The sequence below is a fragment of the Eucalyptus grandis genome, chromosome 1 (genome assembly GCF_016545825.1).
Source record: "Eucalyptus grandis isolate ANBG69807.140 chromosome 1, ASM1654582v1, whole genome shotgun sequence".
Classification (NCBI taxonomy): Eukaryota; Viridiplantae; Streptophyta; class Magnoliopsida; order Myrtales; family Myrtaceae; genus Eucalyptus; species Eucalyptus grandis.
In genome coordinates, this window is record NC_052612.1 from 39,694,032 (window position 1) to 39,719,459 (window position 25,428).

Consider the following 25,428-nt stretch of genomic DNA (forward strand, 5'->3'; position numbering starts at 1 on the left):
ATTATTTTATTTTTGAGTTTCTAACTTATTTATAAATAAATCTAATTAACACACCAATGAGTTATCTTGAGGGTATGTTACAATCTATGAATTAGCACATGTGACAATTCAAATAACTTGAGAAAATTGCTAGTGTGGAAAACTTGGATGTCTGGAATTTATGGATGGTGATTCGAGAGAAACAATGTCATGACTCTTAAATTACGTAAAGTTTCACAGAAGGTTTAATGCACCAAATGACAATACATAAACAGATTAGAACAAAAAAAAATAAAAGCAGAATGTATAATACATAGTTTACCTTCTTGATATTGCAAAGTTCAAAAATCAAATTCAGCAGAACAAAAAATCTTGCTGAAATACAGCATTTGACGGGGAAAGAGAAGAGGCGTCAAGGTGACTATAGACGATGAACGACCTTCTTGTGCAAGTTCATGGCAGCACAAAGGAGGGGAAAAATCACATCTGAAGACAGTAGCGAGGGACGTGAGCGATCTGAGATGCCATCCTAATGAGGGGGCCTTATGCTGTCTTCTCTTTCCTTCCGGCCAGAATCATCGAAATCTGAAGGCCTCTGCTGAATGCTTGGTTGAAGAGGAGCCGGGTTTGGAACTCCGAAACGAAGGGGAACCACGACAGAATCGCGATCGGCATGAACAGCAACAACCCCATCGTGTATTCGTACGCCCTCGCCAGCTCCTTCAACGAATCCCAGAGTCTGAACCATTGAAGCAACGGCCTGCATGCTTGCCCAATCTGTCGAGAGCAAGAGAAGATCGATCTCATTAGTTTTGCGGTCCTATAGAAAGCGCATGGAGAGGTCACACAGCTTACGCAGGAATAATCACAATATGAACGTGAGGAGTGCTTTGTGCAAAATTAGGTAGTTGTGACTTGGGCAAGTTGAGAACAACCCACTTGATACATGAAGCTTCTTTTAAGATTGCACTAGTCCAGACTTACCAGAATGAGAGCCCAGCCGGAAGGTAAAAACGCAAGGATGGCAGCAAATATATCAGATACAACCATTCTATGCACGGCGAATAAGATTGTCATAACTGACACGAATCCAAGGAAAAGAAGTGCTTTCAGGATCCTAAACATGAGCTGGAAGTCCGTACTGAATCTTTGTCTTCCCATGGATACCATCTGAAAACATTAAGGCAATAATAATTTGCAAAGGAGAACACGTTTGTTGCAGTTTGATTTAAATAAGGTAACAGAAAAGCAGCAGAAAGTAAAAATGATCAACTGGACTTTACTCATGATAATGCGTGTGGCTAAGATGCAGATCTAGGAACAAAACCTCCATATATCGTATCTGCATACCTTTAAAACTAGCAGAGTGGTTAGCAACACCACCCAAGAAAGTTCCATAAATCTACAGAAGTAAAGAAGAGCCTAAGAGAAAGATCCTGTGAGAACAAATCAGCAACAGAAGGAGGAAAGAGAAAATTGCAGTGAAATTTATAGATTACCAGTATTTTCTTGCTGTGGCGAACTATATGAAGATGGTACACAATTCCATACTGGTATATAAAGAAGCGAAATGCAAGTATTATCTCAAGGATTGTTCCCCTCATGTTTGTGTGCTTCAGGTGTTCCTGTTCTTCCTCCCACCACGATTCCCAACTTTTATCAGATTGTATCCCAATTCCACCACGATTACCCATCCACCTCTTCCAGTCTGCCCAATCATCTGCAGTCTTTTGCCAGTCAAAACCAGATGGATTGAATATGAACGGTGCAAACAACCATGAGCCAACCAAGAACCACGTGGAGAAAGTGATGAACAAGTAGAGATTTGAACTGCAGTACGACTCCCCATAAATTTCACAGACAATCAACAGAATAAACAGCTCCAGCCCTTTCACAAAGTGACTTCGTGAAAAAGCCTGTAATTATCACTGAATTTTGCATGAAAAACAACAAACCCACGACGCGTTGCTCGATATCTGGATCCTCCGTGTAAGATCGTTCTTCCGTAAAAATGAGCGTTTGTTCCAAGTTGAAATGTGAAAAACAGAGAAGCTAGCTGCAGCTGCATAATGACAAAATCACCGAGGGCAGTCCCAAACCCTTTTTCCAGGCAAGTTTCCATGAGGATGGGCAGCATCAGTACCAATCCTAACTGAAAGACAGACTGGCTAGCCAAGGCCTCTTCGAGGGCCTTTGTGTAACGTATGCGAGGATTCTGAACGATCTCGCTTTCCAACCCACTCATAACCATGTACAACCGTCCATACAAGAAAACATACACCGTAAGCACGGAAACAAGTCCAAAATGAATGAAACAAGTCCAAAATTCGGTAAAAGAACGAAAAAGCTTGTTGCCAAAAGTTCCATCATTCTTATTATCCATGGAAAAATTAGAAAAATGAACTATTCGAATCTTGGAACTGCTGATATTTCTGTACCATTTCATTAATGAAGTAGAAATGACATATTCATGGATCATCCGTAGAACTAGACATCCAAGAGGAACTGTGGTTGGGACCACCCATTTTGTACTGACTCTCAGAAAGACAGACTGGACCTAGAATTACCCCCAAGATTCACAAGATTTAACTGTTGGAGAAACATGTGACGAAAGTTACAAATTATGAACCAAAAGTTCCATCATTCTTTTAATACCAAATTGGAAAGAACTGAGAGTTGCTGCAAGACATTGGTTGATTTACTACTACTGAAGAAAACCGACAGTCAAAATAGAATGACAGCATTCTGAAGAAGTCAAATCGTCGCCCGAGCCGATAAACGTCTCGACTAAGCGTCTGCTCACCATTTCCGCATGCAACCTTTGCCTCAAAAAAGGATATATGGTTCATCCCTACATCTCGCCCTTTTCCCACTTGGATATACTCATGATGTGTTATAAGTCCCCCATGGAGAGTTGAATTAAACCCTGCAGCGAGAAATGGTCAGAATTTGTCCCCGTGAAATATCATATAAATATGGTAGGGTTACCAGAAAAATTTTCGCTCAAGTTGATTATTTTTGAAGCTTTGCTTATGCCCCCTCGTGTTATGTGGAATATCCTGTCAAATATATCAGGATGGCCATAGTGGAAACGGACCCTGCAACAAGAGAATGAGAAACACAATTGCCTTTAGATCACTCTTGGAACAAGCTAATTTGAACTCTCGGTTAATTTGAATCAGAGTCTCAATGTGAATGCACAGATAAGTTATTGCTTGAAGTGTGAGAGCAACAAGAAATGGATTAGTGGTTACCACAAAACGTCAGATCGGTAGATCTTATTCAGTATAAGACTCAGACTCTATGCGTGCCTATTTCTTCTTTACTTCTTTCCTTAGTTTAAGATATTAACAATGAGCCTATGTTCTTCCTTCCCTCTTTCTTTTGTCTAAGATACTAACAAGGAGTCGAGAACATTAGTCCCTTAACTGCACACTTTCCCAGGATACTTCCATAGCCAATTTTCACATTGATTAGCCTCCTGATATATCTTATCATGCCCAAAAATACAGGTTCCAACAGCTCCTACACTGAAGTTCTTAAGGGTGCAAAGAATGTTGTATGGCAGAATCAATCCCACCTAAATGCTACAAAAGCATAGACAAAGAGAGATTATTGAATCTACTAGAAATAAAGAAAGGTGAAGATTTTTCCTTAACAAAAAAAAAAAAAAAAAAGAAAAAAAAGAAAAGAAAGGTGAAGATTTTAAGTGACATTTTACTAAAAACAAAGGTGAAGTATTTGTTAGATTAATAGTCATACATACAATGTTCACTGTCATATCCTGAGAAAGCAACTTCCATATCAGAGTTATGCGGGATGCTATAAGATACAAGAAAAAGTCCACATGTCCATATGTGTTCACTCTACAATGTGAGTCTCGCTTTAAATCAAGAAAACTCTTTGCTTCACATGCATAGATAATAAACAATTCCTCGTATATTGAAATGTCTGCCACCACTTATTTCTGAATATGTATTTAGCTACATTATAGTCCTTAATTGATAGTTGTAAGTAATAATTCATAATCGATGGGGCTAATTAACAAGAATCGTCAACTTTACCAATATGTATCAGACTTCTTTGTTGTGCTTGGCACAAGATAATCTGCAAGCCCTTCTAGAAATTTTTTCTTAAGAGCCTAAAATGAAGAAAAGTAGTAGTTCATTTACTTTTTGAGAAAAATAATGAGCTTATCAAATTGTAAGACGTCAAATAAAATTTGAAACACCGGAAGAATTAAAAAAAAAAATCATTTTGCTAGTTGCTAGAGACACTGATATGGTACTGTAATTTTTGCTTAAATGATGTTGAATTTATAATATAATCATGCAAATCACCAAACCTACCATACTGTGGTTTTTGAAACTCCATATTTGCTAAAATTATACTCCCAGACAGAGGCTTGAAACCATCCAAAAAGATAAAGATTTATAATCATAATGATTCCCTTCGTTTTCAATGACCAGGCTTCTGATTCAAAAGTTCTTTATGCTAGACTAATGCAATGCCCTAGCTGCAATTGTGGAAGTCAGTGAAAGTTCTTGAGCTTCACGAAGAAACAAAGAAGAATTCGCACATGTGAATCTTTATGTTCAGGCTCAAGAAGGAACAAATAACATAGTCCTACACAAAAATTCAGGTTTTATGAGAAAATCTGCCTTTTGCCCAAAGAAAACCTTAATAAAAGAAAAATCAATGTATCTGGAGACGCGGACTCTGGTGACTACAAAGATTGAATTGACAGAAATGCATGAAGCCACAAATTCTTGGCTTACCTTAGGGGATTTGCCAAGATTCGCTGGCCGATAGTGACAAAGCTGGTCTCGTGATTGGACATGAACCAAGCCAGTGACGAAACACTGTAAAAAAAGTGTGAAAAAAATAATGATCTAACCATTCGCATTCAACGAATCTGCTCTGATCTCTTTCAGACCAGATCCTTTGAACTGGATAGAGCAGCAAATAACAGAAGATTTCTGCACATATATTTATTCCAAGGTTCACCTTCCGGTAAAAATATGCTCCCGCAGGCCCAAAATAGTAGGTTTTCTCTGCCCGCGATGCTCCTTTTGGAATTCCTCCAATACATTTCTAATCTTGAAAGCTTCTTCAAAGTAGTTATCCTAGAAGTAAGGAAAGCAAAAAAAAAATCTGAGATAATTTATCCTCCTGCATATTCCATGAAAAGACATGATAAAGCTACCTGATTCATTTCTATAGTCTGTAGTGCCTCCCCACGAGTAAAGATGATAGCATGATTTTGATTTTCTGGTTTTCCTTCACCAATTTCCATTGGAGGGCCTGGAAGCCTGATACGGTATATTTCCTACAAATTAAGTAGATAATCCATTTGCAGAAAAAGGTCCACAGAAATCTCATCAATCAAGATTGCACCACATCGCTGTTTCTCAATAATGTGGCCACCATATTGAAATTTGTATCCTCACGTTAGAAGAGATGAGTAAATGTTATAATTCATGTACTTCTTAAATGTCAGTATCGTTATTGGACTGATTGACGTAATGAATACTGATATAATCCCCATTAATACATCCAAGATGGTTGCTTCTTTAAGATAAACCAGTAGCTCCCAATAGGAACTCCTCTCAAATAATTGACAGACGGAATTCCACATATGTTTGACAAAGAGCTTATATTACACTAAATTCTCTTTGCAACCAGAAGTCAATTACTGGGCTTAGCATTTCCAAAATTTGCAAACGAGGCTTTTTGCTCTTGTTGTAGATAGCCCTAGCTTGATCCAGCTATAATTCTCAAGGTTTCAGTAATAAACGGACAGAAAGTAGATGGAAGACAGTAGAGTAGCTTCCCAAAATCTCCAAAATTAGAGTCGGTGCAAAAGGTAGACAGGAATTAGTCCTTCAGCCCCATGACAGCATTATGTGAAAAAACAGTAAGGTAAACCATCACATTTTGAAAATAGAAAGAATTTTCCATTGAAAGAAGAATATAAGAACTTGATAACAGATATTTTGAGGGTATAAGACTGTTATGAATGAAATTTTCCAATTGCCAGTTTAAAAATAATCCGAATTAGCATGAGCAGGATTTTCAGTTGAAGAACAATAAATCAACTTTGGAAGTACCAAAAAACTCAGGAAGGAAAAAAAAGGAAAATGCAAAGTTCTGATGAAAATGGATGTTGATTGAAGGGTCTGGAAAAATTTTCAAACGCTCTGGTTTAAAAGTGTTAGATAATCCTACCTAAAGATTTTTTTTTTTCTTTTTAAAGATACTGTCAACAATGCGTAAAATTAACCAAGAAGGAGCCCCACACACGATATAAGACCTAGGGCAGAACATGTTAGAAATTTCCACCCAAAAGCTCAAGCTGTTAGGTTAAGAAAGAGCACATATATATGAAGCCCATACAAACCTTATAAACAAAAGAAGTAGAGTGCTTTGACAGAAAGTGCAGGAACATGCCAACAGTATTCGCCATATATTTGCATATTAGCTTTAGATGTGTCTCAAATTATTGTTTAAATTAATGCCCTACAGCCAATTGCACAGACTATGAAAATTATACAGCGTTCTGAATGGAAAACCAAAGATGTAGAATCAAACGATACCAAAGCAAGAAGCAAAAATTAGAGGAGTCATCTAGATTATACCCAATAAGCGAATTGATCTCTACCCCACTTGATACCTAATATTCGACCATGAGGAAGACTAAATTCTAACTTACCTCATCAAGTGTATCACCTCCCTTCACAAGAACAGAGTAACAACACTTCTGAGATTCCCCATTCACCATCTCCTCTCTTTCGTCTATGTAAGCAACTCGTAGAGAAGGATACCTAGAATATTTTAGTATCATTGATATCCATCAGCCACTTTGGAACTTTCTGTTGATTACTATTGAAGTGACATCCTTAAAACTTACATCAACATGAGGTTCAACACGTTACTGTAACAGCTTCTCTCTCTAGCATCCCTGGACCTCTTTTGATTCCCATAAACTTGGCAAGAGACAACATAGGTGAACTTCAAATCAGCCAGCGCTTGGGCGAATTCTGCGATTGCCTTCTCATCCTCATCATTTAGAGCTGCAACAGAGACATCGAGTCTTGATTAGTATCTGGATGCCACTTCTTATAGCAACTTTCAAACAAAAACAAATCAAAAGCTGTAAATCTGCATTTCTTTCTTTCACGTTAAATGACTAACCATTATCTTCAGCTAATTCAAGACGGCATTGATGTTTGAGAGATTGCCTGTAGTACATCATCCCTCTCACTAGCAGCAAATGCACATAGTAAGAACAGTCGCAAAGCAAGAATAATTATGACTTACAAGCATAGTATATGCTTCCAGATATATAAATTCTCAACCTGTCCTAGCCAGAGTGTGGCCTCTGTAAGAGACCCAAAAACGTGTCTCCTGTTCTATGCTGTCCTTCTCTACTTTTCCAGATTTTGGATCTTTTATCCGTTCATTAAAATTGGTCCACTCATCTAGATTGCATGGCACAAGGCATCAGTCAAATTGTATCAAGTGAACAAGTGAATTATAACATACCAAAGGGCAAACTTGCCTGGATAGATCTTCTGCAGGTAGAACAGAGTTGTGATTCCATCCTCGTTTTCCCTATTAAGATCTTCGGTGGAATAGAGGACGTCTTCTTTGTAATGTGGAGTCAAGACACTGACCAAGACGTAAAAGCAGAGGAGAGCACAAAAGAAAATGATAAATAGGTATCTATTAAACAACCGTCTGGGACACACGCACATATATATCGCGCGCCCATGCATATATACAGAAAAATGGTAAAATGGAGGTTGGAGGTTGAGGAGCTTCAATCCCTATAATCTTTACATAAATTAGAGAAAATATCATAATGCCACCAAGTCGAACCTAGGATATCTCTTTATTACTATGAGTAATTAATTAAACTGGATGCGCTTTAATAAAGTAGCTAATAAAACTAAATAGATCCATTTAATTTTTATTTGATTTCTCATTCAGTAGTCATACATGATGGAAATGCAGCGTCACCATCAATTGAAAATTTCTATATGGTCATATCTAGTATTTTTGAGTCACCAATTAATCTATAAATATCTGTCAGCACGAACATGATTTCACCTCAAAACAATTACACATTTTTAGAAGATATGAAATTAGAAATGTCATATGATACTTTTTTAACTATGCCGATAACAAGCACAAAAACTGCATAAATAGTTATTGGATTTCCAACTTTCTTTTTCAATCTATAATGGCATCATTGTTAATATACCACATAAAAACTCCATCTATTGCATAACCAAATCATTCTATCATCATTTATTATCAATAAGACTAAATTATAAACTTAATGCGATTTCCAGAAACTGAATTGAACAAACAAGGTTGTCTTTTTGATGAAGCATAGTCTTTGTTCATGTAAAAACAGACCTAAAGGGCAGCATTTTGCGCACTGTTGGAGCACCTGGCATTTTCATGAATAAAGAATTAGCAAAGAAAGTGATGCGTCGACGAGCTTCCAAGTTCAAAGGCACGTTGATGGCAGATTCCTTGACTGTCAGGAGTAAATGCAGCCGAACGACCTAGAAGTCAAAGAACGAGATTCAGTTAGTACTTAATTATTTGTGGTTTCTCAAACAAAAATGAGTCAAGCACACCTTCTCTCTGTAGATTTTGTGTTGTGCAAAGCCAGTGTTGATCTTCTCAAACATTTGTTCCTTTCCATCATTTTTCTTATGGAGGAAATAAACGTTTGCTTTATCCAGGATCCTACAAGCAGCACAGTCAAGGACACAAACATTTTGCACCAACAGAAACAAGCATGTTTGTCAGAACTTACTCATGCCCATTCTGCATGACATCCTCGATAATTATCTCCATGATGTCCTGGAGGACATTGATTATCTGGGATTTGTACACTGTTGCGTCGTCATGGTCATTTAGCTACCAAAATAACAAAAGAAGTTAAGAACTGAGATATTCTTGAAGCTGAGCCAATTGGAGGGAAGAAGAGAAAATGATTCAACGGTCAGTCTTCCAAGAAAAATTTATATTCATGTATCTATTGAGATTAAAGCTGAAGTTAGATATAGGGGACAAAAACACCTACCAAGATGGTCAAGAATTTCTCCAACTTAGTACTGAGCAAACGCAATTCACTTGCTTTAAATTCTTTCAGAAGTCTCTGGTGTTTTATGCTCATTTCTACTTCATAACAGATTTGTTTATGATCCTGTAAAAATTGAGAAAAGCATGGTTTCTCAAGCCTCAACAGAAGAAAAATTCCCACCAGTATGATATGGCATATTAAATATGGAGTTACAGGCTAAAATATATATAAGTTTTCTTGCTTACATTCTGTCAACTTCATTTTCCAGGAGCCATATATGATGTCCCGGAGAGTCTCATAACATTCAATCACTGCTGAAAGCATATAAGGATCGCTCTTTATCTTCTTGAACAAATCATCATCCTCCTTGCCCTTAAATTCTTTTGCCATGTCTAATGCTATGGGAATCTTTTGTATGAAAGAATAATGACAAGAAGCCTGAATTAGAGCAGATATATGAGTAGAAATTAACTTGTGAAACTACGCATACCTTGGTAGCAAGCAAGAAAGCAGGCCATTGCACAGCAGAGACATCAATTGAAGAAGATGGTATGAGGAGCAAATCTCTGTCTCTGGATCAATCGGCCAATGGAAGTGTCAGAATATCTGTTTGAGGCAGAAGACTGAAGCTAAAATTGAGGAAGTGGAATTCTTCATTATACCTGTTGCTAATTAGGTCTTCCTCTCTCATAGTCTGAATAAATTTGTTCCACATTCTTGAAAAGTTCGCAATATTTTTCCTCAGCGTGGACTCATCCTGCAATGGAAAAGTAGAAACGCATCATAAACATGATTTTTTAAGAAATGCTGCCCCTAAATCTTTGAAGTGGCCAACAAAAAAGGAACTTATTGAATAAAGATTCTATGAATAAACATGGAACATTAGATCAACCAACAGTTGGATATACCTGTTGCCTCCTCCTGGCTTTCTTAGCATCCAATGATGATGATGATGGCAAAAGATGTTCACTAAAAGCTTTGGGCAGAGTGTCAAATCTGGACCGCAACATCCCAAGTGTTCGTATCTTGAGAAAAGCAAGAAGGTATTATAAGCAAGGAGAAAATATAGTATCCTTAAGCATAAACCTAAGAGCTAAAGTGTCTATGTCATGAAAATTTGGAACGCTTGAGGCATTCTATTTATGCATGAAGAAAGAATTGTCACTCACCTTGCCTAAATGGCTAAAAGCACCATGAATGCCACCAAAAAGACTAGAGAATATGGTATACCAAATTTGTGTATCCATAAAATAGACCTGAGAACATATCACACAGGGCATAGTGTCATCAAATACGGCATACCGCAAGTGGGGATCATGACAAAACTACCCAGTCTGCTTACAAGAACTATAGGGGCCCATATTGCAATAACAACACCAATGTTATGTGTCACTGCAGCAGCAGATGAATATTAGCACAGGCTCTTTCCTCCAGTTAGAAAATACTAGAAACATCACAAGCGTAGAGAAAAAAACTTACAATGAGGAAAAAACTCATGCCATTGATAATTATCCAGATGCATCTCCATGATTGATTGTGTTGGTCCAATGAATGGCAGAATCTACGCACAAAATACACATGTTTGAATCTTTTAAAGAGAAAGTGGAGAGCAGAATGCTGCAGAGTAGCTACATCTCCTGAACCACTAAACGTAACAACATCCACAATCAAAAAGGCTCGGCAAACAACAACCCCAGAATCAACTGACTGGGTAAAATTTCCCTTTACTCTATGGATATGCTCAAAACTATCTTGACAGAGTATTGAGGTGACAGTTATTCCACCAAAAAGGCAAGCCTTGAAACAAGACTTGGAACCTCTTTCAGCAAGCAATTTCTAGATGACACATTAAAGTTTATATGGCTTTGGAGCAAGACTTGCTGATTAGTTAACGCACTTATGTACTTACATCTCCCCATATGTCACTATTCAAGATTTTTCTTCACCTATTCTGCCATTTATGTTGTCCTTCAAGTCAAAATGTCACAGTAAATTTGTGATAACTTATTATCAAGGAAAGCAGCATCATCCGTGAGAACAAGATTGCTAGTACTTCCATCATGTGGGTATCTCTCCAATCTGTAACCTCTTTAAGGTGATTATTTGGGTATTCTACACTAAACTTCTAACATTAGAAAATAAACTTTCAACATTAGAAAGGTTAAAAGATGTGACAAGAGAATTGATTCTAGCTCAATTGCATCAATTTTCTTCAAGCAAGTTTCACTGTTCATTTTTAGTGAGATAACAAAGCCAGGAGTTATAGATTTATATGATCTTTAAGTAGAAAGGATGATAATTATAGTACACACATTTATTTGGTTTTTAGATATGGGAAGTTTCTCCAACTTTTATGTACCAGTAGTAAACACAGGAAATCCCCAATTTCAGCAGTAAGAGAAAGCAAACCCCACAAAATCCAAAAAACGACAACTTAATAAAAGATGATAACACCTCAACATAGTAGCTGAAAGCCAGCTTGCAAACAAGCAGCATGATCCAAAACATGGTGTACCTAAGATACAAATAAAACAATGTACGATTAGCAAAGTCACTCATATAAATACAAAGCAGCGTATATCTTTTTACTTAGGGTGATGGGTCTATGCCCGAGTACTGCACTTAAGCACAAACTCAAGAACTAGCCACGAAGGTTCGTCCTTGAAAATAAGAAAAAGAAGACAGTGCTGACATAGGAAACATTGTTTTCAAAATACACCAATCAAAGCATAGATACACAACATATTAATCAGAGCAATTATCTTCTTACTTCAGCAGTGAAAATATGTCCTCATGCATGCCTCTCCCCACATAAAGCTTTGGCTGCATAATGTGAACATACAATTCAAGGAAAGGAAACAAGATAATGCAAACAGGTGATTAAGGCCCCAGTAGCAAAGTGGTAGTCTAATCCATCTACTTGCCTGAGCCCACCACATAAGAACAGTAATAGGGAACATACTTGAATGCTCCATGGTGCTCCTTAAGTAAGGAACGAAGAAAAGTATAGCAGCTAAGACATTTGGAATCATATAAATTGAAATGGCATGATAAAAGAATGACTGGCTCCTCCAATTTCGACCCCTGCTTCTGAGAAATTTCGGGACTCCTTTTGGATACTGCACTAAACTAGAGTAACTAGTTGGCAGAACCACAGCCCAAACAGCTGCCATTACAAATTTCAGAATGTATCGGAGAATCTGCGTATATCTCATGCTTTTCCAGGCATTTAGACTTGGAATTATATCCAGACTTGCTGCAGAAGAGGAAAGGAAGAAGGCGGTGTCAGTAATGATTTTATGCTAAGTGGCTCTTATAAAATTTGCCAATACATATGCAAGTAGTCAAAATGGGTGGAGGATGACATATTACACGGTAACTATAGAGATATATTATAACAAGGTCTTTCCTAAGGATTGCCTCTAAGATTGACATATAAAACTTGAGATAGCTACAAACGCCTCCTCCTTATCTCAACGATTGGATTTGCTGCATTCTCTATAAAGAAGGCTGCAAAGCTAAGCAAATATTCTCCTTCCTAAAGCTGAACCGGTTTTGAAAAGTTTTAATGATATGTAGATTGCAATATAATGAATTTTCAAATGGACATGCCCACATAGTAAAATCTTTCATAAAGAAGTGGACCATTATCTTCTTCTTTTCGTATTGCTCTGATAATACCTTCTTGAATTCTGCTCGATGACTTTGATGGCTTGATGGAATGGAGATTCCCTCAAATGTTACACAATTATGTGAGTATTCTCGCCATCTTTTTCTATTTCTTACACTATCTATTACAAACTTTCGGTTACAGACAAATCAATTCCTCTTATATATTGGGCTTATTCTGTTTCTCTCTTGATTATTTTAATTCTTCTGTTTCTCATGCAGTTTTGTCGGAGATGATAGAGATTGGAGAGGCATCAAACAGGAAATCACTCTACAAATGGTCAAAGGTACTCCTCGATTCTCTTCTATATACTTTATATTATGCAAAAATAAATTTGATATGAATCGGCTCCTAAAACTTTATGTCAATGAAAATTTACATTCTAAATCATAAAGAACATGATTCGAGGTAACATATGATGCCCACTGAGGATGCCAAGGCATGTCTATAGTACGCACTGACATTAATCATGACATATATTGTCCCTTTGGGTATATGAAGCATGACATTTTCCCTTTTCTCAATTTGAGAAATATGAATTTGAATATGATATTTTTTTTTCTGCCCTAAGGAAATGTTGGTATTTTTTCACTTACTATCACAAAAGATAGGGTATTAAAATCACTTTGTCTAATTAAAATGCCAGTCACATTTGACTAGTGATTTCTGATTTAAGTGTTTTTACTTTTTCAACCCTTGTATAGTGAACCTATACTCTACTCCAAAACAACATTATTGTGAAAAGAAAAAAGAAAGAATTGTGTGCCTCATATTTTTTTTTTTGAATTGGCAATTATTTGTATTTAACTAACAAGTTTCTGCTTCTTTTTTTTTTTAATTATTTGTATTTAACAATTTACAATTTAGTTGTGGCCTGTATAAATAAATGGGTTTGATAACCTCATATACGATGAGAAAAGATGATGAGAGTTCCGTCTGAACTTTTCCTTCCCATCTTCGCCTTCCCCTGATAGTAAATTTTTTATACTCATTTACATACTTAAATATATATCTTCTTTAATCTTTTTCATTTAATTATCACTCCATTTGTTTCTATTTTCTTTTTTTCATTTTGCAAATGCCCACTCCTATGTTGCTAAGAGAATCGAGATATTTATGTTTTGTCGATGTCACATGTGATGTGGACGTATCTTTATTGGTATGTATCTACTTTGCAGGACAAATGAATTATTAGGTTTTCGTATTTAAGAATTTGTTCTACTCCACCTTTTTCCTCAATAATAAGATTACCTATAACTACGTCTTGGACATATTATAAAGATATAGTAATGAGTTCTACACATTTCTATTTAACTTAAGTCAACTTTTATATTTGTCATTTCCTTGATATTTCAATTAAACATGATTTTTATCATATCATGGTTATCCTGCACAAAGCGCTGGCTAATGTCTAGCCTTATTTTATATGTAGCATAAACTAGTACAGTCAGTCTACGGTAATAATGGGGAAAGATACATAATGTACAAACATCACCATACCCCTCAGAAAGTTCAGGAAAGCATGAGTTATGAAGATGGTCAAAACTTCTCTGAAAACATTCTCGTGGAAGAGAGCAGTGACAGACCCAGTAAATGCAACAATTACCATGGCCTGAACCAAGAAAATGGAGCTTGGTTAATTTCTTGCAGAGAAAGTCTACAACATTATGCTGCTCAACGTCAACGCTACCTGCAATGCCAATATAAGGAATATCCACATCCGATCAAAGCTTCTGTAGAGGTGCAAAAAGGTGCGAACTTCCACAAAATTAGTTTTGGGTTGCTTCTTCCGGATAGGACGCTCGCTGACACGCTGCAATAATATTAGTATATGCATCACCATGGGTTCTTTCTTTTTATTGACCAGGATCAACATGGGTTCGGAGACATGCCAATCAGAGAAAAAGATCAATTTGTGGTATTTCGTTGTGCTCCACCCCCTAATTTTCGATTTCCTCATATAATTTGATAAACCACGAAACTTCTAGATGTTTTTTTAGAAAATCTGATTTGGTCTTGGTTAGCCATTATATCCATGTACGTTGTCAAAGAAGCTAGCTTACTATTCGCACTAGTAAGATTGCTCCTGATAGCTACAGTGCTGAAAAAGCAAAAAACTCAGACGTATGGTGCACAAAGAAGTGCAAAATGGGCTCCGACTTTATAATTCGAAATTCACTACATCCCTAGAGAGAAGAAGCTACTAAAATCTATTTATAGCTTCATCACTACCTATTTGATAAAAAATAAAGGCATTCGAATCAAACAAGCTGTTATATTCTGACGATGCTATGTTCCCCTTTTGAAATTGGGAGTTTAAAACACAGAACCAATGCTTAAAGGAGTCGACACAGTGCCTATTGGTGAATGCCCATAAACTAGAGTAGTAATGCAATCACTTTCCTGAACTATAATTTTCAAATTCACCCAGTCAATGGAGAGAAGGAGCTATTAAAATCTGTGTAGAGATTTTCTCGATGCCAATTTTATCAAATATACAGGGATTCCTATCAGACAAGCATTTTAAATTCTAACAATGCTCTGTTGGCCTTTTGGAAACGGGAAGGACACAGAACCACCGCTTAAAGGAGTTAAGCAATGCTTATTGCTGAATGGCCATAATCTGGCCAAGAGATGTAATCACTTTCCTGAGCTAACCTTTTAAGAAATGGAAACGGGGAGAAAAATCTGATGACAAAGGTATCAATGGCACTGCTAAACAAAGCCAAGGTTCCAGAAAAGAAAAATCCTTTGAAAGCTTGACTGCTCGGCCAATTATCATTGTGTTATCTAACAGGTTAACCAAATTGGAAAGTGGTTTCTGGTAACATTTTCCTTGTTTAGCTAGTAAGTCATATATATAGTGGACAATGAAGAGTCACAAAATTGAGTGGCATCCAATCTCCCATGGCCATAAGTTGGACACAGAATTGACGCAAAGAGCTGCACAGCATCATGCATGCACGCACGCAAGCACACACACACAGAGGGAGAAAAAAGAGTACGGCATTTGCAGGTTGAGGATTGTCTGGCACAAAGAAATCAGCTTTCGTATTCAACGGCCATTCTAGATCAAAACACTTGTCGGACCTGAGGAAATTGAAATGTGAATTAACTGACTTGCTTCTGCCAAAGTCATAAAGCCATTCATGCTCAAAAGATATTACCAGAAGTACTCGTTTAGGTCATCATAATTTCTCCATCTTGAATGGCTTGCCTTCCCTTGCCTTGCCTTAGCTTCCTTTAACCATGATACTCAATTTTCAGATCTCAACATGGCAAACAAGAATTTGAGGCATCAACTGAGAAGGAGCATACCTTGTGAAGGACCTGGTAGAAAGGGGTTATTACATCCCTCAAAAATGACTCGTCATCAGGTGCTGCTGATTTATATGTATGAACATTACCATTCAAGATGACAGAAACATCTTCCACCATCTTGTTCCATTAAACAAAAAGGAGGTTAATATCACATAACCAACAAGGGAAAAAAACTTGCCAGTAAATGCATCATATACAAGAAAGATAAGCTTGACTTTCAATTGCAACACTTTTCAACAGAAGAATCAACTCCATTAAGAAAAGTTGTCTTGTCTTTACTCCATAGGAAAAGCTACTTGGTTTCTTTGCTGATCAAAATGTAAGATCTGCCGCATTCTTCTCCAGTAGTAAGTAATACATCAATTCAAAGATGTGATTAACAAGAAGAAAATCGATGACATGTTATTAGAATGCGATTAAAATACAAACAAAAATTTCCAAGGTTGCAATTTTTCTCTTGACAGGTTCATTTCAATGGCTGATTAAGCAGATTTTGCTTCAGCAAGGAAGAGATTATCAAAGTAGGGCACGATGATGGATAAGCACCATATTGAACGACCCAATTATCCCAAAGAAAATTGTCCAGTAGTTAGATGGAACATAATCAGCTTTTACTCTAGCTGATTAAGCAGATTTCTTCCGTTAATAGCAAACTCTAAATATGTTTGAGATGACTTCTATTCATCAAGTAAACATAATATGTGCCTTTGGATGACTAGAAAGAACATAGATATTGAGATAACCATAGTACGCACCCTGTGAAAGATATAGCAGAGACATTCAGGCATAAATCGAACATTTGAAGCTTCACCCCATATTAGAAGATAGAGCGCGATGTAGATAAGTTGCAACTGTTGCAACTGTTGTCTGTCACAATCTGGGGGAAACCTGGAGGAAAAATTGTGATTTGCCAAAACATTGAGCAGAATTGCAAATCGGTTGTCCCATGGCATATCAGATGGTGATTGTTCCTTCTCAATTTTCATATGAAAGATTTATGTGATGGTAGGGCAGAAAAGCTTACTCAAGATTGTTCTTCCGATGAAGATAATTACACCAAGATTGATAGTTCTTGAGAATTTTTTCCATCAGCTGCTCAACAGTGTGATCATTCAACTGCAGGAGGCATATGCCCAAGATTCAATCACACCTCATTTTTAATTGAACTCTGCTATTTCTATATAAAACTATGCAGATAAATGATGCACATACCTCAGTGAAATTGTCATGTTGTCTATCCCTTATCTCCATGTTGGCAAGTAAAAGAATTAAATGCTCCCTCTGATTTGCCACATTTCCTTTCTTCAGCAACAAGATGAGAATCCACATTTAGTCAGATGATGTATAATTTCCTTCATTAGAGATTCCAGAAAGCAAAGCCGACCTATGAAACTAATTAGAAAGGTCAAAAAGTGATAAGACTATTCACTTTTGAGAAACCACACAAGGCCAGGTCTACTACATAATGTTGACTAAATTACATAGGTAAAATTGCACGTTTCCACATGTTATTACTTCGTGTATTCAAAACACAAATACTAGAAAAGCCATAAGATCCTTGACATCGTAGTTAGCCAAAATCAAATTCAAAGCCCAACGTCGCCACTGTCATTTGCAATCTCAACATCAATAACTGTTGGTTTGCGGAAGCTAATGGTGATGGTTGCAGGCGAGAATGTGAGATTGTACTTGGCAAGGGGACAAGAGAGGATGTGTAGATGAAAGTGGACTTTCACGGCAAGGGAAGCTCAAGGGAACAACAAGAAGGCTCATATTAGCTGGTAGTTAATACGAAGGAAGGAGGTTTGCTAGTTGCTCAGTGAGTAAGATTGGACGTCCACCAAGCCTATTTATACCTACATCACCGACTTACTTATGCAAAAATCTCTGCTCAAGTCACAGATTTTCTTATCCTTAGTCAACTCTGTTATTGAGCTTGTGAACCCACTTTCAAGGGGAAATATCTCTGCAAGTTGCAAAGATAATGTTGCGGTCTATTCGACATAAATGTAGTGTACTCTAGAGATTTACTTTGCCGACAAAGTCTGGACTTTTTTTTTTTTTTTTTTGCAGTATTCTCTAGTTGATTATAGAAATTGGATTAGTAATTTAACAATACCCTATGTTGTGAAAACATTCCCTCGTTGGTTTTGATGATTAACAAAATTTACTGACTTTGAAATTTGATTATCAAGTATTTTTTTTCAGGAAGGAAAGTTTGATGATTACGATCAAAATCAAGGTTGTTGATAATACTTTCCTATTTAGATAATCAATCAACCGGCTAGGAAAGAATATATTACGTACAACAGCTAAATTGACTGGATAAATATGGCATCTCTTTGGAGGAATTTGAAAACGAAGGTTTTCATAAAAAAATCCTCACGTTTCCAATCTTTCCTCAATCTTCGACGACGAGCTACTCTTTATAAACATAGACACTCGACTTTTGGAAACCCGACTTGCTGTATGTGTAGCAAATCTTACGGGAAGCTTCAATCACGGCGATCTTCACGCCATCGGATCTTCTTAACCAAATTCAGGACCAATGGGTGGAATAGCTGGATGATCCTCTTGATGACATGTCCAACGATCAACTTGGATTAGAAGGGGTATAAGATGAGATCTCATAGCAGAAGGACAACAATTTGCTTTCATGAGTATTGGAGCTTTTAATTCTAAAAGTCTAAAGGGTGTTTGTGATCATTTTGCATTTGATTTAGTGAGCAAAATTAGATAATTTTTTAGAGGTTGAGAGCATGTGAGAAAGCTATACACACAAGCTTGAGTGTTGGAGCTTAGATCTTGTAACTTCTGATTGGTTTTCATCGGTGGATTATAGTCAATTGGCTGTAGCGTGGGAGGATAGACGTAGGCTTGCAAAAGCCGAACCATTATAACCTTGAGTGTGCAATTTTTTATCCCTTACATTTTTATTTTCTATAATAGAATTGTGCATCATAATATCTAACCACTTCATCATAAGTTGTCTCGCTAGAGTTTTGGATTAACTTATTTCATTTCCGCACAATCACCTATTCACCCCCTCTAGGTCATAGTTTTGCCATAACACCCTGGACCAAACTAGGATGTTGAGGTTCATATGTTTCAAGAGATACAATTAGCAAGACATTTTTCTTGGAAGCAAACGGTAATGTGTAGCAAAACGTTAGATTGGTAATTCCCACATACAAGTTTGTGAAACCACTTATCATGATTCAACTGCAAAGGAATGGGCCAGTTAATTCAGGTGATTCAAGTTGTTAGCAATGTTTTCAAACCAAACTGGTATAAAACCGAGAGGCTGGCAATTCGCAATTTAGCCAGTGAGACCATCTGAACCGTTCAGTTCAGTTAAAGTCAAATATGCAATATGGTGAAGTAATCCCACAATTGATTTAGGTCAGAGTGCGTGCACTTTTAGCTCTTAGAGATCGTGGATTCAGTCTCCGCTGTGGGCATTCTTTCTCTGAAGGGGTTCAGTTCTTTTGGTCTAAAATTATCCACACAAATAAGTTGGATGTGCAGCTGGATCTGGGCTCAAATCAATGGCAAGGCAGGGTTCAAACCCCAGCCCAGCCGCATGTTCTTTACTTTCAAAAAGTTCCCGAGCCTCATCCATCGTCAAGTCACCAGTTCAAACGGACCAGTCTGATTCGGTTTCCCAAACACTGGTAAGAGGCCAAACTTGCCACATGGAAAGGTTGGTCGATATCATTTGATGATGATATTATGTTCTACTATTTCTAACATTAATTTAGCACCAACAAAATTTTCTTTATCATTTTGAATGTGCATAAGCCACCTCTTCTCTTGTAAAATATAAACAAGTGAAGAGTACTTTCAGCGCACTATGGGGTCAGAGATTATGCGCAGCCCTAGAAGCAGCTTGCTAAAGGAGGACCTGAAGCAATATCAAGGCACAATAGTGGATTCAAATTATAATAGGACATTCAAGAAAAGTTTTACCTGGAACCCAAAAACAGATGAAAGCCAATCAAGTATATCAGTGATGGACTGGCTGCTCTCCTTTGGCATTACCAAACTATCATCCTCAACTTTTGGCTCTCCATAAACTTGGGGCATTGGAAGATTGTCCACATTGCGTATGGCATGAAGGGCAGCCTTAATCTAGATTTTTCATAAAACTTGATGAGTAATACAGCCCACTGTTGAGAAAATCCAACGCAAACCTTTCATAAATTGAAAATTTACCTCAGGAAGTTCCATAAGTGCAGGTTTAACCTCAATCGCATGTAATGGTAAAATGTTATAGGGTACAGACCGCACTCTGTTTCTCTCAACTTTTACAGCATACCATTTCGTCTGTAGAGCAAAAGCCATTTGCAGATACCATTATTCAGTGCTTGCCACAGAAAAGAACACAAAGATGAACGCAGGCAAGGAAACTAAAACTCTTTCACTGGAACCTGATCATCAATCTTTGAGGGATGCACCACGGTTTTCAAAACATCATATAATACTGTGGCAATCTGATATATCTTGGCCATTTCTTCCCTTCAAGAGTTAACAGCAAAAGGAAGAATCAATAAAGTGAAGAGGTTCTTTGGCAGTCAATCAAATAAAGTAAAGCCTTACGGCTTTATGGTGTATCGGGCATCTCTGATATTTTTTTCATAGAACATCTGGTAATACATCTGGATTTCTGTAGGATCATTTCTGGCAAGCTGAAAATGCGTCTCTTCTTCTTCCTACAGAATTAGAATTTCAGACATTAAACGGTTTGCACACAAGTTACGACCCAGTCCATCTGCTGGTTTTTCCCCCACCAAGGCTAAATTCTGCGACATATTGTGCATATAATGCAAACAAAGAAATAGGAAGAAAATAATAAAAACAATTTTCCTTACAAACTATAACAAGAAATGGTGACGGATGACAAGAATGCAATATCATTATCAGCAGGCAATATGCCTAACAGCATTGGAGCAACAGCAGGGCCATAGACAAATAAAGACATTTCAAGCTATCAAGAATAGTGACATTTAGATGCTCTTTATATCCAAATGCCATGTTAGGATGATACCCCTACATCCTCCCTTTTCCTAACCTTCAGGTTGAATGATAAATGGCACTAACATATGAGGTCATTTATAAGTTGGCATCCCATGAACTTGAACTTCCGGTTGCAAGATTTAGGTTAATTATATTTAATATCATATGATTCGTCAAGATTTTTGGAAAACTTCAAATGTGAAGACATAGAAGTACATAACAATTCAGGAAAAAAAATATTGATCTCAAATGATCAAGCACCAAATAGTGCTTACAAACTCTGGTCTGAGTGGTTCAATCCCCCAATGAGAGATCAGCTAACTATAAGTTGAGAAACTCTTCGAGTCACTGAGTCTGTAAGCTTTGGACAAGACTGGCCTAGGGACCAAGAATGGTGCCACTATGGATTATGATTGTTGGATAAGTGGTCAGGGAGGTTTCCTGATGAAAATGATAGCACTCGATAACTGATTGCTACTCTATATATATATGTGTGTGTGTGTGTGGGCGCGCGGGCGCAGTTTCAAGGGTTTTTCTATAGTCTATGGTCCCTCATGTTAGGATGTACGTGTGAGTGAATTGTGTTAGAAAAATTCCACATCAAAGAATTAATGTGGTGTAGAGCAATTTATATATCATAGTTGGCCCATAACTTATTAACTTAAGCTTTCGAGTGAAGGTGGATCCAACTGAATATATTAACGGGCTCGAACTTAGGCTCCCTCTTGACAATCTTCTTGGTGAAGGTATCTAGCTATTGTTGCGCGCTCCCAACAAATAGTATTCAAGCCCATGGTTGCGGTTGCCGGATAGATGGGTGTTGTGGTGTATCAATGCGGGCTTATAAGAAGTTGACAACAAATAGTATCAAAGCCCATGGTTGATGTTGCCAGACGGGTGGGTGTTATGGTGCATCAATGCGGGCCCATATCGTTGTTGTTGCCAGACAGGTGGGTGTTATGGTGCATCAATGTGAGCCCATAAAAAGTTGATGCAGAAGGATGCCTGAATTAAGAGGGAGCACATGAGGGAGAAATTGTTAGGATGCACGTGTGAGTGGTTTGTACTAAAGAAATCCCATATCGGAGAATTAATGTGGTTTAGAGTAGTTTATATATCTTAATAGGCCCATACTTATTGGTTTAAGCTTTTGATTAAATGTGGGTCCAACTGGATATATTGATAGCTTAGACTTAGGCTTCCTCTTGATTATCTCCCCAAGTGAACTCCCAACACCTCAAAGAACCAATCTTGAGAATTGGAAGCTATTAGATCCCAAATGAACAGATCTTGTTTGTTCATTGAAAACCCTTTTAAGAGTTTATGCATTACAATACATTGTACGGGAACTACGCCAAAGTACACTTTGGCATCACCGTGGAAAGTTCCTCAAGGGGACCATGGAAGCCCCCATAATTTCAGATATGGCTTAATTAACTCTAATGCCGCTCGGTACTTGAGAATAAGTCTTAGAAAGTGTATCGGTAAGGGTTGCAACGCAACAGCTTCATTTCTAAATCTGTCAAATTCGATGTTGAAGAGATTCAAACGGCAAAGTCCTGATGGATGTGTGGAGTGATGATTAACTTTTTTACTGATCTTTAATGTTTGTTCTCTATTGCAAAGAGTCTGAAAAATTAGTGCTGGTTTTCACTAGAGATCTAAGTCAAGAAGCCATTGAGAAGCATGGGAGATTAAGAGTGTGTTTGGTAAGGCTTCTATTTTCGAGAACAATTTCTAATAAAAAATGATTTTTTTTATTCTATTTCCTAGAACAATTTCTAAGTATTTTAAATTATTTGATGACTATCCAAAATTTCAATTCTCGGAATAGAATTACGTTTAGCACCGTTTTTAAAATTTTTACTTCAAATAATTTTCTTTTAATTTTTAATAATTTTATTAATGCAACTAGTAATATGATTATTCCAATTGTATTTAGTATCATACATGGAACGATCACAGGGCAGATCATTACATTTTTCTTTTCTTTTTTCTTCTTTCCTTTCTCCTCTTATTCTTCTAGGGTTGTCGGTTGCCGGCCTTGGGATGACCGGCAATCGGCCAGATGAGGTAGTATGGGCTGCCCTAAGGCAATGGGCTCTCTAATTGTACACACGCATTTCTTGGGGTAGTATGTGCTTGCCTTAAAAAGAACAAAATCGTGAGGATTTAATGTATAAAGCGGACAATATGTGTACAGTGAAGACCTAGAGTTTTACAAGTGATGTTAGACTCGACTCTTGACTGCGTGTGGGGCATCCACGCCTCGGTCCCCGGACGTGCGTAAGGGTGGTGTGCGAGGAGGAGTGATGGCGGTGCGTTCACGCCTTGGTCCCCGGATGTGCGCAGGGGTGGTGCACAAGGAGGAAGGACGGCGGTGCGTCCATGCACATGGGGAGGAGGGATGGCGGTGCATTCACACCTCAATCCCCGGATGTGCGCAGGGGTGGTGCACGGGGACGAAGGATGATGGTGCGTCCACGCACATGGGGAGGAGGGATGGCGGTGTGTCCACGCCTTGGTTTCTGGATGTGCGCAGGGAGGGGGTGTGTCTCTTGTCCCACATTGCTTAGGGATGGATTTCTAGGTTGCCTTATAAGGCAATGAGCCATCTAATTGTACACGTATTTTCTTGGGATAGTATGGGCTGCCTTGAGAAGAATAAAGTCATAAGGATTTAGTGTTCAAAGCGGACAATATGTGTACAATGGAGACCTAGGATGTTATATTATCGGTGGCTAGGCTTGCCTCTGGCGAGATCATCGAACTAGTAGCCGGCGACTGGTGGCGATGGATGGTGGCAGTGGCGGTCAAAGAAGAGAAAAGAGGAAAGAAGAACAAGAAGAAAGAAGAGAATAGAGAAAAAAATGGGTTGGCTTGATTCTAAAATTGTTCCCGAGAACAAAAAATTATTATTTTTTTTTTACTTTTCGATTTTGTTCTAAATCTACTTCTAAGAACAAAAAAAATATAAATTTGTTCCTATGAATAAAAATTTTACCAAACGAATTTTTGTTTTAAATCTACTCCCGAAACAAAAGAATGGAATTTGTTACTTGTTTGGCAAGTTGCCAAATAGAGCCTAAAAGACCCCTTTCATTCTTGGAAGGACCAATTTCCCAAGCAGAAGATATGGGGATGATAAAACTTTATAAAACCTCACAAAGGACAAAATATTGAATGAGACTCTTAGGGTGCGTATGACAAAATTTCTGGCCGAAGGCCAGAAATTGATTTCTCAATTTCTGAAATAGAAATTGAGAAGTTAAAAATTTTAGCTTCGATTTTTTTTTAAATCTATTTATGGAATAGAAATCTGTTTCAGAAATTAAAAAAAATTAAATTGCGTTACCAAACGGATTTCTGCTCCAAACTTGTTTCGAGGAATAGAGAACAGAGAAATAGAGAAGTAGAAACTTTATCATGCGCGCCCTTAAGAGTATGAATAACACAATCTCTTTCCACGGAAACATAAGGAATGCTAAAGCTCCATCAAAGGTTTGTTCTTTTTTTTTCAATTCTGAATTGCGATTCTAGATAACAAGAAAGAAAAATGACAACCTTAAGCTTAGGAAAATTGTAACAGTCAATTGGTTTTCTCTGCCAAAACAATTGGTACATCTGCTTATTCAGTGGTTGCTGACATTTATCACATTGTTGGATCTTTTGGCAGGGATATCTTGGGTCATGCCCTACTGTAATAAGTGCAATTGGAAGCCAGAAGGCATATAAGTCAGTTTTGATAGAGGTCGTGGAACTCAGTGCCATCTTGTGTAACATGAAAAATCTAGTTGGAGAGAGAACAGAAAGGTTTTCCACAACTGATTGCCATTGCTGACAAGTCAGTTGTGGAGTGATATTCTGCTTGAAGTTGTTGATCTCTTATCTATTCATATGTCTTAATTGTATAGCTTCTTTTTTATTTTATGATACTGTCCTATGTATACATCCAGTCCAATAGGATACTCCTTGTTTATGTCTGAGTCAACTCAAACAATCTACAACTGCAAATCCATGGTAATATCGCTCAACATGATTTTCTCACATCTTGATACTTAGTAAATGTGAAAATGCAGTCTCCGGCCATCAGATCTAACAAGCACAATCACTTTTGTTTGTTTAGCCATCACAGCATGAAAAGATAAAATGCATCACTGCTAGTGACATGATGTGTAAATGAATTGCATTGATGTTTCATATTTAGCAATGTTGCCATAACAGGCCAAGAGGCCTCGTGAACTAGGAAAGATACCTTCTCAAGCCTGTGTGAGAGATAAGTCTTAAATTGTTGAACACCCGGTCCAGCTGTTGTTGGGTCCATCTTACAAGCCTTCTC

The 25,428-nt window shown here is 37.5% G+C and overlaps 1 pseudogene; it reads right to left on the minus strand.

Moving 5' to 3' along the window:
* Window positions 1-328: 328 nt before the first annotated feature.
* On the minus strand, window positions 329-25,428 carry LOC104442085 (annotated as a pseudogene).